This window comes from Passer domesticus, chromosome 5, assembly GCF_036417665.1.
Source record: "Passer domesticus isolate bPasDom1 chromosome 5, bPasDom1.hap1, whole genome shotgun sequence".
Lineage (NCBI taxonomy): Eukaryota > Metazoa > Chordata > Aves > Passeriformes > Passeridae > Passer > Passer domesticus.
The window spans coordinates 6,799,309-6,816,301 of NC_087478.1; the positions used below are offsets into that span (position 1 = coordinate 6,799,309).

General features: G+C 38.4%; 1 long non-coding RNA gene across 1 annotated transcript in view; it reads right to left on the reverse strand.

Moving 5' to 3' along the window:
* Positions 1-1,213: 1,213 nt before the first annotated feature.
* LOC135301607 (uncharacterized) overlaps positions 1,214-16,993 on the reverse strand; it is a 43,755-nt gene continuing 27,975 nt past the window's right edge. The window contains exon 10 of the long non-coding RNA XR_010363375.1: positions 1,214-2,007. This is a non-coding gene — a long non-coding RNA (uncharacterized LOC135301607). The remainder of the gene's footprint in view (positions 2,008-16,993) is intronic.

Below are 16,993 nucleotides of genomic sequence, written 5' to 3' on the forward strand. Positions count from 1 at the left end.
AATAAAAAGGTTGCACTTATATCATATATTTATTTAATAAATGAAACAGAACCCTTTATATAAATATCTGAGGATTTACAAACTAGCTTGTGCTAAAAGAAAGATAATTCAGACACAACCAGCTTTCCAGTTTTTTTATATCCAGAAGTGTTCCCTCTTCCAGTAAAAGAAAACTTTTATCTAATGTTTTTGAGTATCAGTGGTATGAAAAGAAATTTCAACAGTTCTAGACCTTGTACCTCAAATATGGGTACTATGGCAAGTTATACATTAAATTATGTGCCTTTCCTCACAATTAACACATAACAAGCTGGGCTGTTATATTTGGCTTTTAAAATCAAAGTAATCAAACACAGAGGATCAAAGTCACTGCACTCATGCCTTTGTAAGGATTCATGAAAGCACTCATAGAAAAGGTTAATGAGCACCACAGATATGGCACATAAAGCACAATAAGTCACCATCTAATCCAAAGTATAATGAAACAGTTCAAGTTTAGAATTAAATATAGCTACAATATAAGAAAGGAAAATCTCTTATTGTGTCTCTCCCTTTTACACCTCTTTCAAAGTAACTATAGGATATGCTAAATGCAGGATGAGACAGAAAATCTTTGTATAGAAAGGGCAGAAAATAAGAAAGAATCTTTTAAGCTCAATGATATAAATTTTTACTTTTTTTCTCTTCCCTCTTCTTTTGACCAGCCTTAGGCTGGTGCTTTGATCTATATTTCAGTCACCAAGGTCCCTTATCAGAGAAAACACAAAAAAAGGACAGTGAAAGATAAAGACAGAATGACAAATAGATGCACCTATTCACTAAAGAGTGACTTCTCCGCTCTTTGGAGTGAATTCTATCTGGAAACCATATCTGCAATGGGAATGGACCAGAGCTTTGCCCTGAGGGCCTAAACCAACTCCACTGATTGCAAAAAAAGTGCTTTTTGATATGTAGGCTGATCAGCCTAAGATTCCAGAGGATAAAACAATAACATACAAGGTTCTGACATTCCTTGGATATTCCTTTTTGTTTTCCCTCCCTTCTTTCACTGAGAGCAGCTTCTCTGTCCCTCCATATGCCTGTTTTAGTGTGTGTGTGTGCAGCTCTCTGCCTTCTAGGAGTAACTTTTACATGTGCAGTTGAGGTATATAGACCAAAACTACACCTAGCCCAACAGTCTGTCTCTGACAGACCAGGGACAGCTGCCCAGGATAAAAGAAGAGCCAAAAAGCCCTTCACTGCTCATGTTTTACAAGCCAGAAACAGAGGTGGTTTCTATTATGTCACCCTTAGTGTATTCTCCTTTCAGACATACTGTGGTATTTGCTGGAGTCCCCAGGATGAAGGAGGAATTGAGGACCTGACTCCATGTCCTTAGAAGGCTGATTTATTACTTTATGTTAGTATATAATATTAAAGAATGCTATACTAAGACTATACTAAAGAATACAGAAAGGATATAGACAGAAGGCTACAAAGAATGACAATAAAAAACCCGTGACTCTCTCTAGAGTCTTGACACAGCCTGACTGTGATTGGTCATTAAGTAAAAACATTACACATGAAACCAACCAAACATGCACCTGTTGGTAAACAATGTCGAAACCACATTCCAAAGCAGCAAAACACAGGAGAAGCAAATTACATAATTATTGTTTTCATTTTTCTCTGAGGCTTCTCAGCTTCCCAGGAGAAGAATCTAGGGAAAAGACATTTTTCCAGAAAATATGACAGTGACAACATACGAGGCACATTTAGCACAGTGGTAAATTTTAGAATCAGTAGTTTTCACATATGTGTAAGGAATTACTCCAATTTACCTGCTTTGAACTGTGTGGCAGAATATTCTTATGACTTTAAGCTCATGTATCAGATTGATCCCTCTTCACCTCCTCCTTGTTGCCCCTGCTCTGCACCACCTCTTCCCCAGGAGTCCTGGTCCACCTCATTGTTTCCCACATCTTTGATCAGCCCTTCTGCCCTTTTCTGTGCCTTTCCAACTTCTGGCTGAAACAGAAAGATCAGAAATGCACAAAACATTGAAGGTGCAAGCATATCACAGATTTATACACTGGCATAATAACATTACCTATTTGTTCTCTATTCATTTCCTGATATTTCCTAAGGTTTGATTTGCTTTTTGACTTCTGAATATTGAGTTGATGTTTCTACAGAACTAGCTATGATATGCCCAATATCTCTCTCGAATGATAATAGTCAGCCCAGAGCCCATAATTTTGTAACTAAAGCTTTATTGCTTTTACCTGTGTAAATTACTTTACATTTATCCACATTGAATTTAATTTTCCATTTTATCTCTCACCCACTTAGCCTTGTACAGTCTTTTTGCAAATCTTTGCAGTCAGCTCTCAGTTTTACTAAGCCAAGCAAGTTCATACCATCAACAAAGTTTGTGTCCTCATTCTCTTCACCTTAGAGACTTGTGCACTTTCCTTTTGTTTTCAAGCAGCTAGTTCAGGGCCATAGTACAAGCAAAGTGAGACAAACTAGTCTTCCTCAGCCTTGCTACTGGAATTATTTTTACTTTATGTTTCCAAAATTTTGCACAGCTGGCAATGGACCATCATCTTCCCATCTATTTTTATCTACTTTTTCACTTATTTTTGTCATATTTGTCCTCCTTATAGAGCAACTGCATTATTCATCTCTTTGAACATGCATAGGATTTTTACATGGAGTTTGGAATAGATCTGTTTCATAGAGAAAACAAAGCTTTCTCCAAAATTATGTTCACCTTGATGGCATCTGCTGAACTTGTGTAATGTCAAGCTAAGAAAGCAGGGAAGTGGTGTTACATGTTTAGCTGACACACTGGTTAATGGGGATTAAGGCACATTAATTTTTGCAGCCAGTAATACACACTAAGTGATATGACCAGCAGCACATCAAGCCTGCTAAGACCTAATGGTCTGGCACACCTGAGTCAAGAGCAGGTGACTTCAGAGGAAAGTACAGAATGCAGCTCTTGCTCTTGCTTCAGGATCCGTAATAAAAATACCTTAACTTCCTTCACACAAGATTTAGTTTAGTCACAGTAATTCTAAAGTATAATTTCTTTGGAAATTTGATCTCATTTCTTTTTCTTGATTTTGGGGGGGGGGGGGGTGTGTTTGTTTTTTTTAAAATTATTATTTTTTGGGTTTTTTTTCTCTGCAGATATTTTGCTAACCTAGAGGCTCAAAGGAATGACACAAAATGCTATCTAGTGAACACTCATACCACCCTCCCAAAGTAAATTGGCAGGTAGGAAATCTGAACAGATAGTTCAGTGACACCACTGATAGGGTGATTTGGTGACTAGAACACCACTGTCCTTACAAGTTCATGGAGAAGATTAGAAGATTTTACAGTCCTTCATGGTTGTCTCAGCTCTTAACTAAATCCACCTGATTTGCATGTCCAACTCGTGTGGTTAATTTACTGAGTTTTTCCCCTTTCAGACTGTCTATAAATATTCCATCATGTCCTCTAAACCTTATTTAAACTTCCTGAAGCACAGTAACAACAAACTTCCCACCACAGTCAGCAGCAGATTTGAATGGAGCTGCTCATGAGTATGGATGCTGTGATTTGGCACAGACAAAAAACACTGGTGTGGAGGCTACTGCACCTCTAACCTCTTTTACAGTAAGAATAAAATCTTATTCCTTCCCTTTTTCCCTATCTCCTAGTGAGGTCCTAATCCATGTGAAGTTTTAAATCTCACTCCATGGTTACCAAGTTTCCCTAACAGTCTCTTCTAAGGGTCTTTACCAAAGGTCTTTTGAAAGCCTGAATAAATTTTATCCACCATTTCTCCCTTATTCACTATTTTGTTAATTCTGAGTGAGTGTTGGCAGCTTAGAGAGCTATTATTTGGCCTTGAGAAGCCTGAGGCTTTAGTCCTAGCAGGTTGTATATATTAAATTAATATATAACTCTATCTTTCATAATTTTCTTGACTATTTTTCCTGCTGCTGAGGTATGTCCTGTGTATCTATAAAATACAATTGCCTATGGCATTTTTTAAAAGATTAAGGCAGTCTTGGCTACAACCCAATTGGCTGTGGAAGCAGGGTTTTATGTCAGATTTTTAACAATAAACTGTGTATCTTTAAACAGCAATTCAGCTGCTTCATTATTTAGTCCCTCATAGCTTCTAGACAGCTAAGACACAGCAGTGATGATTAATTACTATGTAATGCGTTGTGTTATTCCAGTACCTTTTCTTCCATTTTTGTTTTTTGTTCTCAGAGAACATCTCACCCTTGCTTCCTATTGATAATAGCACCTATTTAAGTTATTTTTGTAAACAAGAGTTTAAGCTCAGTAGCATAAGTCAATGTATTTTTTGCTTATCATTTCTTCACATTGTGGAGAAGGATGTGTGTGACTGACACCAAGTGAAAAGCAGAAGTAAGCAGAGGGGGAAAAGGAAACAAAATAAATACTACATGCTACTGGTGAGGGCAAATCATTCTCTTTGAGACTGGTCCAAAGAGTGCCCTAAATGGGATCTGGATAAATAAATTTTATCTGCTTTGAGCTTGATATACATTTAAAGAAAATTGGTGTAATATCCCTGAGACAAAGGAGAAAGTTGTTTACACCACTTGCAGCTCTGGCTCATTTATTTCAATGAAATTGTTCTGCATTTATGTGGATGCAACCCAGAACTGCATTTAGTTCACTGTTAAGGGAGTAACTTCTCTGCTCCTAATCCTGTAATAGTCTGCAGCAAAAATAGCAAAAATACTGGCATGAATGAAACGAGGAGAGGAGAGGAGAGGAGAGGAGAGGAGAGGAGAGGAGAGGAGAGGAGAGGAGAGGAGAGGAGAGGAGAGGAGAGGAGAGGAGAGGAGAGGAGAGGAGAGGAGAGGAGAGGAGAGGAGAGGAGAGGAGAGGAGAGGAGAGGAGAGGAGAGGAGAGGAGAGGAAGCTCTCCACATGCAGAGAAAATAGTTTTTGTTATTTATGTTACCAATAGGTGGAAATTTACTTGAACCTCTCATTCCCATTGTGCCAGGCACCATAGCAACTTAACTGGGTAGAGGCTGTTGAGGAAATAACTTGTTTGCTTTTTTGCAAACTCCCCTCTCTCCTGCCCCCCAGCTAAACTGTGTTTTGAACAGCCAGCCATCCAACTGGGGCTGCTGGGCTGGTCTGGCTGGGAAGCAGCATACTCCAGCCTAATTCCTTGTACCCACTTCAGCGTTTCTATCATTTCTTCGTGCCAAACACAACAGAATGCAGCACAAAGATAAAGAGAGAGACAATACCCTGCTCAAAGAGCTTCCAGCAGAAGCAGGCACCTTCCAAAGAGGGAAATGGAGAGGCAGTCTGCCTGAGCTCTCACTAGAATAGAAAACTAGAAATAGAAAGTGAACCAGCAGTTCTTAAGACCCATATGCCTTTACAATGCACTTTTTTTAGACAAAACACGTCAGGTAACAATACCTTTCTTAGTTGGGTGCTGGAGTTTTTGAATACTGCTGTCCTAGGATTAATTGCAGCCTTTGGAAATGCTTTGTGTTATCTCTCTGTTAAAACTGATGATGATTTGTTTCTGCTTTGCAAGTTTGAGTTAGTTTATTGGAAATTTTATGAGGGTAAAAGAGGTTTATGGGGGTAAAGAGAAAGAATTATCACTCTATGTTAAAGGAAGAGTTATTACCACTACTCATAATAGCAGTGGGAAGGATTATCACTAGCAAAAGCTCAAGAGGATTATTTGGGATTCAGCAATGTACAGTAAACAATCTTTATCTCTTGCAGAATGTCAGTACATTTTTACAATATAGCTGGCGTTGGTGATCCATGAAAAAAACTGCTGCAATTTAAGTTTAATCATTCTGAATCTTAGAATTAAATTAATATTCAGTTGTCACAAAACCAGTGGAAGAAAAAAGCTGCTTAAGAAAGGAACAGGGAAAAGAACTGTAATTTCATTTCAGTCTAATTCCAATTTAAAATCTTTGTATCAGCATCCCTTTGGCAAGTTTTCAGTAGACTCATAAGACTCAGCAGAGCAGTATGACTAGTTCCAAAGCTTCTGGTTAATGTTACTTTTTTAAAAGTACACAATATATTCCTGGCTTTCCTATGTCACAGTCATGAATATCAGCTGATTAAGTGTTATTCTTATTTAACAAAAGTACAGATTCCTTAAACACACTCACAGGCATACACACAAGCTCATCATGTCTGCAGATATTATTTTAAAATCCTCAGCACAGCCAGGATTTTAAAAAAAGGTAAGGAAGACAGTATAAATGAAATTTATGTGAGGATTTCTTCTAATAAAAAAAAAAAAACGTAACCAGAATGAGGTTATGTGTGACAAAAACATTTCACATTCTGCTGGAAATTACTTGGATAATGTGAAGATAGGTATCACATAATATAGTGAAAAGATGTAAAAGACTGTGTAAAGAAAATGAGCCTGTCTAGGATGTGATGGAATTACGTGAACTAATATTAGTTTTGCCCTTGGAAATTTATATTCACATTTATAGTAATAAATAAAAAATCAGATTTATAAATCAAAAATACCCTGAGATGAATTCTGCACCAACTCTTGTCTTGCTAGTCACTTCTCAATAGGAGGTTTTAAATCAGCCTCTGTAGGAACTTATGAATTTGAGTGATGCCCTATTTTCTTTTACACCTTTTATGTAGCTTTGTTCAATAACTGTATGGAGTCATATCATATGGATATATACTATAAAATATACACTTATATATAAAAGTATATATACAACAGCACACAAGATTCTCAATTCTCTGATCAAGGTGCCTCATTTTGGAAGGAATTCTTGGTTATTAGAGAAAAAAAGACTCCCAAAGACAAAATGACATGCTAGTTATACATTTCTCCTCATTTTCAAGACAACACTTGTACTATGGATTTGTTTTGAAGCCAGTTCTTTGCAATACAGTTATGTTAATGGAAATTAGGGCTGGAATTACAAAGATGGAAAACCATGAAAAATCAAGTTCGGGATGCTCTGTATCATTAAAAAGGGTAATTAACATTGTTTTGCAAAAATTATGGAAAGCTTATGCAAATTACCTCTTATTTGAAATAAACTTGCTATGCATATATACATACTAATTTTGAAAGATGACTTTCTAATTTTTAGGAAATAAATAAGTTGGAAAATTAATGCTCTCATATTGATGTATGCATTACGTTTAGGAATTTATTATGTTTATGAAACAGATCCTCCTGTTCAAGGTACAGATCAATCATGGACAAAGCCACCTTTCCCAAATGCTCACAGCAATGTATCTCAGGTCTCACCTGGAGGATTATCTCAGGGATTTGCAGTGCAGGCAAATTAATCACAGTGCTTGTTCAACCTCCAAAGTTGGCCAAGTTAACAAAACAAGTTAACAAGTGATTACAAAAAAAAAAAAAAAAATTGTGTGAGGGCAATCCTAGTAAACAGGAATAGTCATTGACCTACTCTTGGAAAAAGAAAAATCTAATTTTCCCCTCACACATTGCATCTGCAACCAAAAAACCTGGTTATTTAAGATGAGAAGGGAATGTGCCAAACTGGTCAAGGTTATTCATGCTAACAGCAATGCATCCACACAGATGTTCCAGTGGATCCATAAGAAAGCATTCTTCTTAAAAGATGTCTACATCAATATGTACTGACAGTCCCTAACACAAGTTCCTGTGAAAATTTTTCACTGGCAGTACACTGGCATATTCTGCTTTCATTTACAGGTGATGCCCAGCATTGCTTTCCTGAGCTGTAGAAAACTTGCTTTACAAAGAATTAATACTTTCAGTGACAAAACATCTCTTGATTTTCTCTTTTTGGTGCATGATTCAGGAGGAACAAAGCTCTTCCAACTTTCCCATAGTATATTTCCAGCTTTCAAAGCAACTCTTTGGAAAAAGTCCATTTTCTGGTGGGGTTTGGTGCGTGGCCCCAGCAGCAGAAGGTGAACCCTCAGTGAGGCACAGCAGAAAGCACAGAAGGAATGAGATCTCTCACAGCCTAAAGGCAGTGCTTGACACAGACCTTGCTGGCAAGCATGTTTATCCTTTCTGCTGGGACCTTTATTGAAACATTTTGGCTTTAACAGCACATAATTTGCTAACACAGTTCCATCTCTTTGAACTCATGGTTCTCTCCATGGCATCTTGACTGCAAGGAGTCCATCCTCCAGCAGCTTCCAAGCCTCCACTGAGGTGACAACTACAGTCAGCTTCCATCATATTGTTCTTTGAATCTTGATTTACCATGTACCCTCTTTACTTTAACCTTCAAGCCAACCAGGCTCACGTGTCCTGACCAAACCACATGACAAACTTGAATTTACTAGGTCTGGGATTTTCAAGGTAATGGGATGAACTCCTGTACCAAGCAGGGTCTCCGGCAGCCTCAGCCCGCAGGCTCTGCTAAATCTGCTGAGTGGTGTGAAGATATGATTGTGATAATAATAGCACTGCTGAATCTCTATTGAACTAAGGTGTTCTGCTACACTTTTGACCCCCATACCTTCCTACACCTTGTCCTGGCTCCTGAAAGGTTTTCAAAGGGGTTGTTTGTTGCTGCAGTGTCCTTGATGTGCACTTCTGGAGGCTCAGCCAGCGGGTGCTGCAGTGCTTGACAATCTTTAAATGCTTCAATGCTCTTGAATACCTGATATATTTTGTAGCCTTCCTTCTTTTTGAAGCAGCTTTTAAAGTGGTAAGACATACCTGACAGCAGTTTTCAGGCACTTAAAGGCCACTGCTTCACATCAAGTTGGCAGCATCTGTTTGCCAAATGACAAACACAGCCCGGGTCAGGTAAGCTCTGGGTCTCCACGCAACAAATCTGGAGATGAGCAGAGTTGCCTTTTTCTCTTCTCATAAAGCTGCTGTTGTCATTGCTATGGAAAGCAATGATGTTATTCCAGGGTACAGCTTTGTCTCGTCAAGAATGGCAAAGGTGTTTTCACCTACTGTATGTCAAGATGTCTGAGGCCACTTACTGCTTGGCCTACATCTTTTCAAAGAGTCTTCCTAGAATAAAAAATTCTCTCTCATCTTTGATCGCTACTTTGATCACTTCTTTCATCTCTTAAACAAAGTGACCCATGCTTTCCGATGTTCAGCTGGACTAACAAAGCATTTTTAATGATTGTCATTGTCTTCACACATCTCAGGATTGCTGACTGCAGTCACAGAATATTTCTTCTTCACCTTCACTTCTATAGGTATCTATGTTTTTATAGATACTTTTAACTTTTGCTGTAGTATCTAAGATTGGGAGTTCATGGTGTAGGTAGTAATCAGTAGACAGAGATGAAACACCATTTTGGAGCCCTGTGAGGTGCTCACATTTTATTCATGTTTGTTGCCCCTAAGTTCTGTATTGTCTTTATCAAGAAATAGATTCAGTGTTGATTGGTCAGGGCAAAGAGGGAATTCTAGGCAATATGAATAACAGACAAATGTGAACTAAACTGTCCTTTCCACTGTATGCCAAGTGATCATCACTATTTTATCTCTCCTTTTTATTGCTTCAAAGTGAAACTGTGACTTGGTGCTATTATTTAGAATGTCCCTTGTTCATAGTGCTTGTGAAGGCACTGGGGTCAGAGACTCATTCTGCTGGATTCTATGTGCACACAATTTGGTGGAGTTTTTTTGGTGTAAGTGCTTATTTAATCTTTGGTGATGGAAAGCAATGCACCAGTGATAGTTACAAAATATAGGTAAAAATGCAGAAGTTATATTATGTATATCATATAGAATCACGCCACATCATATGAAATGCAGTGTTTTTCATGACTGAGAGAGTGATTCATAAGCACTGCCTTGATGATCCAATGCTGATGCATATAATCACTTATCTGTCTCCAGTGACAATATATGGAAGCATTATAAAACTCACAGTCTCAGCTTTCTGTCTTTGAAACATTTAATTCAGCAGTTGCCAATGCTAACCTCATTAATTCCAAAACATTACTTACAGCATGCATGTTAAACAAATTCAGTTAACTTCATTGGAATAAACTGAAGATATGGACATAGTCAATTATTTCAGCTCAGTTAATCAGAAATACCTTTTAAAGTCAGTTGCTAATGTGTTATAGAAATTTGCTTCCTATATATATTTTCATAACTTCACTTTCCATATGCGCACTTTTGTTTTATAGCAGACCCATCCAGTGGCTTTTCTGTTTATAATATGAAATCTCTTTTTTATACTAAGCAATTTTATGTATTCAAAATTTACTAAAGAACATGTCAAAGGATAGTGCTATAAAGGAAAAACTAGTTGAATGTGTCAGGAAGAAATATTTGCTATTTGAAAATATAATGTCATTGAAACAAAGGAATTATTATTAACGTTAAAGGAATTATTATTAAGGTTATATTAACTATGAAATTACAGTTCTGAAAGTGCAAACTAATGCTCCTTTAATATATTAGCTACATCACACATATCACCTTTTTATGTAATACTCAATGTCATTGAAATCAGAAGATAAACACACTTTTGAAATGACATCTTGAAATTACAGTTTTCCTTTTTTTAACCTGAAAATTTTAAAGAGAAAAGAAAGTTGTGTGACTTCTAATATAGAGCTTTTGGGATTTTTTTTTCATTATAGACTAAAAAAGAATTTCAAAGTTTCATCCTACCCCATATGATAAAGCAGCAGAATCAGTGAGTGATCATGAACAAAATTTCTCTAGGAAGCAGTTGTGTAATTGTGTAGCAAAGAAGTTCCCAATTGGTGCCTCTTTAATGAGTTAAGCCAACATTACAAGGAAGGAACAGCCTGTGGTGAAGTTAGTAAACCTTGGTGGAAGACTGCAGTGCAACCTAAGGTAATTCTACAGATTCAAGGGTGTTGCAGTGAGGCTGTGGCGGTGCAGCTCTGTCAATCTGTGATGATTTATGGGAATGAGATGCTAAGGGATCAGGAGGGATGTGGGGCAGGAATACAAGCTGTGGGTACAAGAAACCCAAAAGTACAGAAACACCCTCTAATCTGTTTTAGTGAAGACTGAGGGCCATGGCTCACTGAAGAGTAAACCAATTTACAGTAAAGGTCATATCTGCTGCACTGGGATATACATTTTTAATGAAAATATCAGGGATTGATGGATGCTTATGAATGAATAACTGTGCATAAAAAACATCAGTATTGCTGCAACAAACAGATAATGCCCATAGTTCACCTTTCAAAGCTATTTATCTTCTAATTGGTATTGTCTGGTATCAATATCCTGTACTGTCCCTAACCATGCAGTCAACCATGAGCTGTCTTAAAAAACACATGGTCAAAAGAGATTTTCATGGTAGTGCACCTTTAATTTAGGAAGAATGTTTTTCTCTGTCAGTAATCCTTTTAGTCACAGATGTTTAGCTTGGTGAAATGAAATAGTTCCCAGTATGCTGAAAGTCTGTCTATGATTAAATGTAATCACTTTTTAATTAACTGGAATTTTCAATATCTTGCAAGTACCCTTTAAGAAGTTTTATTCAAATGAAGGCATGGTTTACTTTAGTTTTTAAAGTTTGGAGCTCAGAGAAAAGACAATGGAAGAGACAATACTGATAAAAGGAAGCTTAGCACAAAAACAATGGTGCATAAAATCTGCTTAAAGGCTGTGCAAGGTGTGTGCCCAGAAATGGACCTTGAGCAAGACCTTGTGTATTAGTCTGATATAAACAGCTGTACAGCTGTTCATATGTAGCATTATCTTAACTGCAGTGTTGTTATTAATTATTACAGTTTAAACTGTAATTGAGTGAATGTGTAGAGCAGTTTCAGCTGCTTGGCAGTGCCACGGAGAGCTCCGCATGTGACATCTGTCCAGGTGGGCTGGCTGCCTCCCCCAGAAAGCATCACAGGTGCTGTGCTCCAGCAGTGCACCACAGAAGTCTCCAGGGCATCATGAGCCAGAGAAAAGCTTTCAAAGCCTCATGAAGAACAGAACTGCATTATTACAAATTTACCTTCCTGGATCAATGGGCAGAGAAATATAAGATAATTATAAAACAGAGCAGAATACATACTATTCGTTCTTTTCAAATGATCAAAGCTGAATGCTTTCCATCCAAAAATGCTTAAATATTTCTTTTAATAACAACCAAGGATTTCATTCTAGCAAACTGAAAAATATCAATTATATAAAGGACAAACCTTTCATTTCAGTAAATATATACTATGAAGTAGAGCTTTAATATAATATAAATATTAAAAATACTATATAATAAGAAATACTATAAAATCATATTTAACATAATATTGAATGAAAACTAAAATTATAAATGTGTTTTATCTCATTTAAAAAGTGATATTTAAGATATATTTTAGGCAATTAAAGAAAAATATTAACTTTTTGTTTTGAAATTGTTGACAAAACAATTAAAATCAACAGTGATCTATTAAATATTTTGTTTTGAATTGATCTGAATAATCATCTCTACGTAAAACATCTTTCAAACAAACATTGTGTTGAACCTGCATGAAGTCAATTTAAATATATTCCTTTTTTCTTTGCTCTAGTGGTTATTAATACTATTCTGCTGGTGTCTGAGTGGTCATTTAAAATGCCACCCAACCACCATTCCCTCTGAGGAGAATTCTCAATCTATCATACAATCAAATGGAGCAGGAAAGTCTCAGTCTAATTCTTGATGCATATAAGATGAGACAGATGTATTTCAAGGGTTGGAAATGTATCTGAGAGAGGCATCTAAACAATAAAAACCAATTTACTTGATTCAGGCTCAGGCCAAACTTCTCTGATTGCACAGGTCCAGAAGGAAGAGGCAATCCCTGCAGTCAGCTTTTTGGCTTAGATTAAAAGAAAAGCACAGCTTGAGAAATAACGATTACATAGTCCTTTCAATGCCCCCGATTTGTTTGAGCTGGGTGTCACCCCTCTGGTCACAGGGTGGATGTTTTGTCAGGCAAGAGCAATTCTCCTTGTCCTCAAGAGATGGATGAAAGGAGGTAAATTATTCATTTTGCTACTTTTCTCAAAATTTGTGAGGTGCTTCTGCAAAACAGCAGGGGCACTGCCTGCACCTACACTGGGGTGGCACAGCTCAGAGTTTGGGATAGCAGATGTGTAATCAGTGTGAAAATACCTCTGTCTCTGAGAATTCAACTTAGCAAACTAAAGGGTGCCCAAATTGTCTCTCTGCCCCCCATCTACATGATGACATTCTCTGAGGGAAGATGTTTCTTTGCACCCAACAAGGTGAAAGAAGAAACCATGGTCAGGAGGAAGCTCTTTCTGTCCTTCCCACAGACTGGCAGCAACACGGATTTTTGTGCTGGCAGCGTGAGGCTGTGTGATGGTCACCAAATGGGACAGCAACCAGCAAGCCTCCGGTGGCAGGAGCTGGGAAGGGGCGGCATTGGAACAAGTAAAAAGCAAAGGAGTTTCCTTCCTTAGGAAGAGAAACGAGCAATTGGCTTGATTTAAAAAGGCCTGGCTTCTAAGCTCTAATTAAAACTTCAAATGGAGGGGAAGGGGAGGATGAAGGGAATGTGATTGCAGCACTTTCTTCTGTGAAAACTGCACAGTCCAGGGGTCCCATTCATCTCCAGGAGGACATTCTGCCCTCACAAAACCAGCCCAGCCTGGCACCAGACTGCACAGCCCCAGCTGCTCGTTAAAGCCAGGCACAAGTGCTCAAAGGACGTGTGGGACGGATGAAAGGGACACTGGCAGGGCTGACAGGAAGTGGCTGTCACTCGTGGCTGTACCAGCACGGGGCTTTTGTGAACAGCAAAGCTGCTTCTCATCTCTCCGATGCTCTCATTCCCAAGCTCGCCACTCACACTGTTCACTGAATCTGAGGAGTGTTTTTCCCTCCAAACAAGGGTAAAGGTGGGGAAGCTGCAAGACTGAAATCTATTTCAAAAATGGGTGTGAGATCTGTTTCATGTCATAGACACTGTCACTAAACCTGGCACCCTGTGTCTTGGAGTATGGACCAGGTTTGAACGCACAGACACACAGCCTGGGTGAAGCAAAGATAGTTATTTACTGCTGGTGAATCTATAAAAAACACCTGAGCTCAGAAAGCACCAAGGCCAAGTGAGGCATAGGGTGGGCTGCCAGCCATGCACTTAGAGAAAACTAATGGAGAAAACGTGTGGGAAATGACAGCCACAGCTATGGCATGTGAAGAAGGGGTGTTAAATTTGCAGGGGGTATAGGTTAATGCAGAGGAATCCCAAATGCACACTGGATATACAGTTCCATTTTACCCATAATAACCTTTTCACTTCCCATTTAGGCCTGAAGGCAGAAGCTGTGGGTCACCTCCAGCCAGACTGTGTCCAAAGCCCATCTCTATGTGTAAGGATATTTTCCACTCCGTAACAGCAATCTGACCTGTGCTACCTGTGCAGGAGCAGGTGTGAGCCTGTCTCCACTTTGGCCAAAGCTGCTGCTTGCCACTGATACAGGCAATTAAGGGCTTCGATGGAAGTACGAGCCCAAGCCTGCAGCTCCCTGGCAGCACAGACATAGTCTGAGTTTCCTTTCCTCAGGGAGGTCATGTCCTTCCCTGCATAAATTTACAGCTATTCTTGCTGTGTACATTTCCCCATTGCCACTGAGAGTATCTATACATCAATAGGCTTCTATATTTTTTTATGAATGTATCATTATGTACTGTCACACAGACAGGTAACACAGACTTTTCTCCATCAACATATTTTTCAAGAAGTTTTTATGCTGCTAAAAGAAAAAACTGCCTTGAAAAATGTTTCTTTCTTCCTCAAAATATTTCAGTTTAAAATATTGCTATTAATATTAATAATAATATTCTAAGAAGTATTCTTGCTTTTTCTAAAGTGGCAATTGAAGGCAGTGCTGAAAGATTTTTATTTTTTTCCAGTGTTGTTTTGCTCAGATCATGTATCTGGCAGAAGAGAGTGCCTGTGGGGAAAGGAGGAGAGAAAAGACCACAGTCACAAATATAGAGTATTTTAATACGGAATCCAAATGAGTGCTGCAGCCTTTGTTTGGGTAATAAAGGAACAACTGATGTAGTGATAACATACTGTAAAAAATAGCCAATGTTTTGATACAATAATGCTCCCATTGCTATAGGGATTTTTCTGCAGTTATTTAGTTGTGTAAATCATGTGTGTATATATATGTATAAATAAAACCGAGCTTCATGCCAAATCTTCAGGCAACTTTTACAGACATTAGCAAGGCAAACATCAAGAAGTTTCTTAACAGGAAAAAATAAAAACATCAGGAAAAAAAAGGTCCTTTTACAAGCTTAAACTACCCAGACAATGCATCTTCTATCTGCAGGCACACAAACATACTGGAAGACAAAGCCTGTCCTGAATAGCTAACAATAAGTATAGGATCATAGAAAAGCTGGGTTTAAGGGATCCTCTTACAACCTGCACTGAAGCAGCACCAAAATATATGTAGCATCCTGCATCTTAAATGTCCTTGAAAACCTTCAGCTCCTCAAGCCTGCTCCAGTATTTCATTCATATTGGGAGTGTTATCATATAACATTCATCTTAAATTGGAGCATTTTTCATAAAACTTCTTATTCTATCCCAAGGACCATGGAAAATAATGAACCACTGAATTTTTTAGTACAAATTATGTGTACTGCAAGACTGATAACTGCATTTGTCAGTCTTGTCTTTTTCACATTGGGACCAGCTCATTCAGCTTAATCTTGTATGGTTCCCTGTTTGTCTTAAACCAACTCTAAAGCTGATATACAGTCTAGAGAAAGCCTTGTGGTTGTCAAACAGCATTGAACCATGAAGGAAGAAAAAAGAACAAAAAAAGAAAAAAAGAAAGGCTTGCTCTGTCAATCTTATAATACATACAACCATCTGAGAGCTGCTTTGCCTTTCTATTGACCAAAGACTTTTGCAGAGATCCGGGCAGTTCCTGCCCTCCACAGTGAGTTAGCACTACCGAGGACACAGACACTGCTACTCTCATTTACACAATGTGAGAACCTGCCCTGAAAATCTCTTCTGAGTTGTTTTAGATTTCTATTCTCTAGAAGAAAGAGTATTACAGATCTTGCAGTAATTAAGCTCTGCATACTGCATCTTCCAGCCAAATACTTTCATTTTTAATAACCCTTTATTTTCTTCTTTTTTATGTTCTTTGTTTTACTGCTGCAGAGTGCAGCAGCTCAAGATTCAATGGTGCTAGAGCAGGGAGGCTTTGTAAACTCAATCAATAATGCTTAAAATTTAATTAAGCTGTTGCATCTGAAGAACTGACTCCAAAGAGTATATGTGATCCATCATGATACAGCCAGTGCTGTTTCAACTACAGCAATATAAAAGTGCCCATCTTTTCATTGTAAGCCTTTGGCAACATGATATTTTTCTGCAGAGAGACAGAAGAAAAGAACAAAATCCAGCCAGGAACTCCCTGCAGTTTACTTTGAAGTGTTCACTACACTTTGACCTTCATAGCTAAGCATCCCCTCAAACCCTACAAAACACACATGGATTTCTGATACCTGAATGTTTGATTTTCCCAAGGTGTTTGGCTGTCCTTGCAGAGAATTATCACTGGAAAGGAGAGCAGGAACAACATGAGTCAGGGAAATCCCAAGCACAAATACAGGCTGGGAGAATGGATTGAGAGTGAGATTTGGGGATGTTTGTTGATGAGAAGCTCAGCATGGCCTGGCAATGTCTGCCAGAAAGGCAGCTCTGTCCTGGGCTGCACACAAGAAGGGTGACCAGCAGTTTGAGGAAGGGGATTCTCCCCCTGTCCTCTCTTCTTGTTTCCCTGCCAGGAGTGCTGTGTCCAGCTCTGGAGCCCTCACCATAAGAAGGATGTGGATCTTCTGGAGATCTGTGAGTCCAGAAGAGGGATGTAAAGATGCTCAGAAGGGGTTTAGAGTGCAAGAGGGCAGGTTTAGAATAGTTGTTAGGAAGAAATTTTTTTCTATGTGGATGGTGAAGCATGGGAACAGGCTGCCCATGTGTGGATCCAT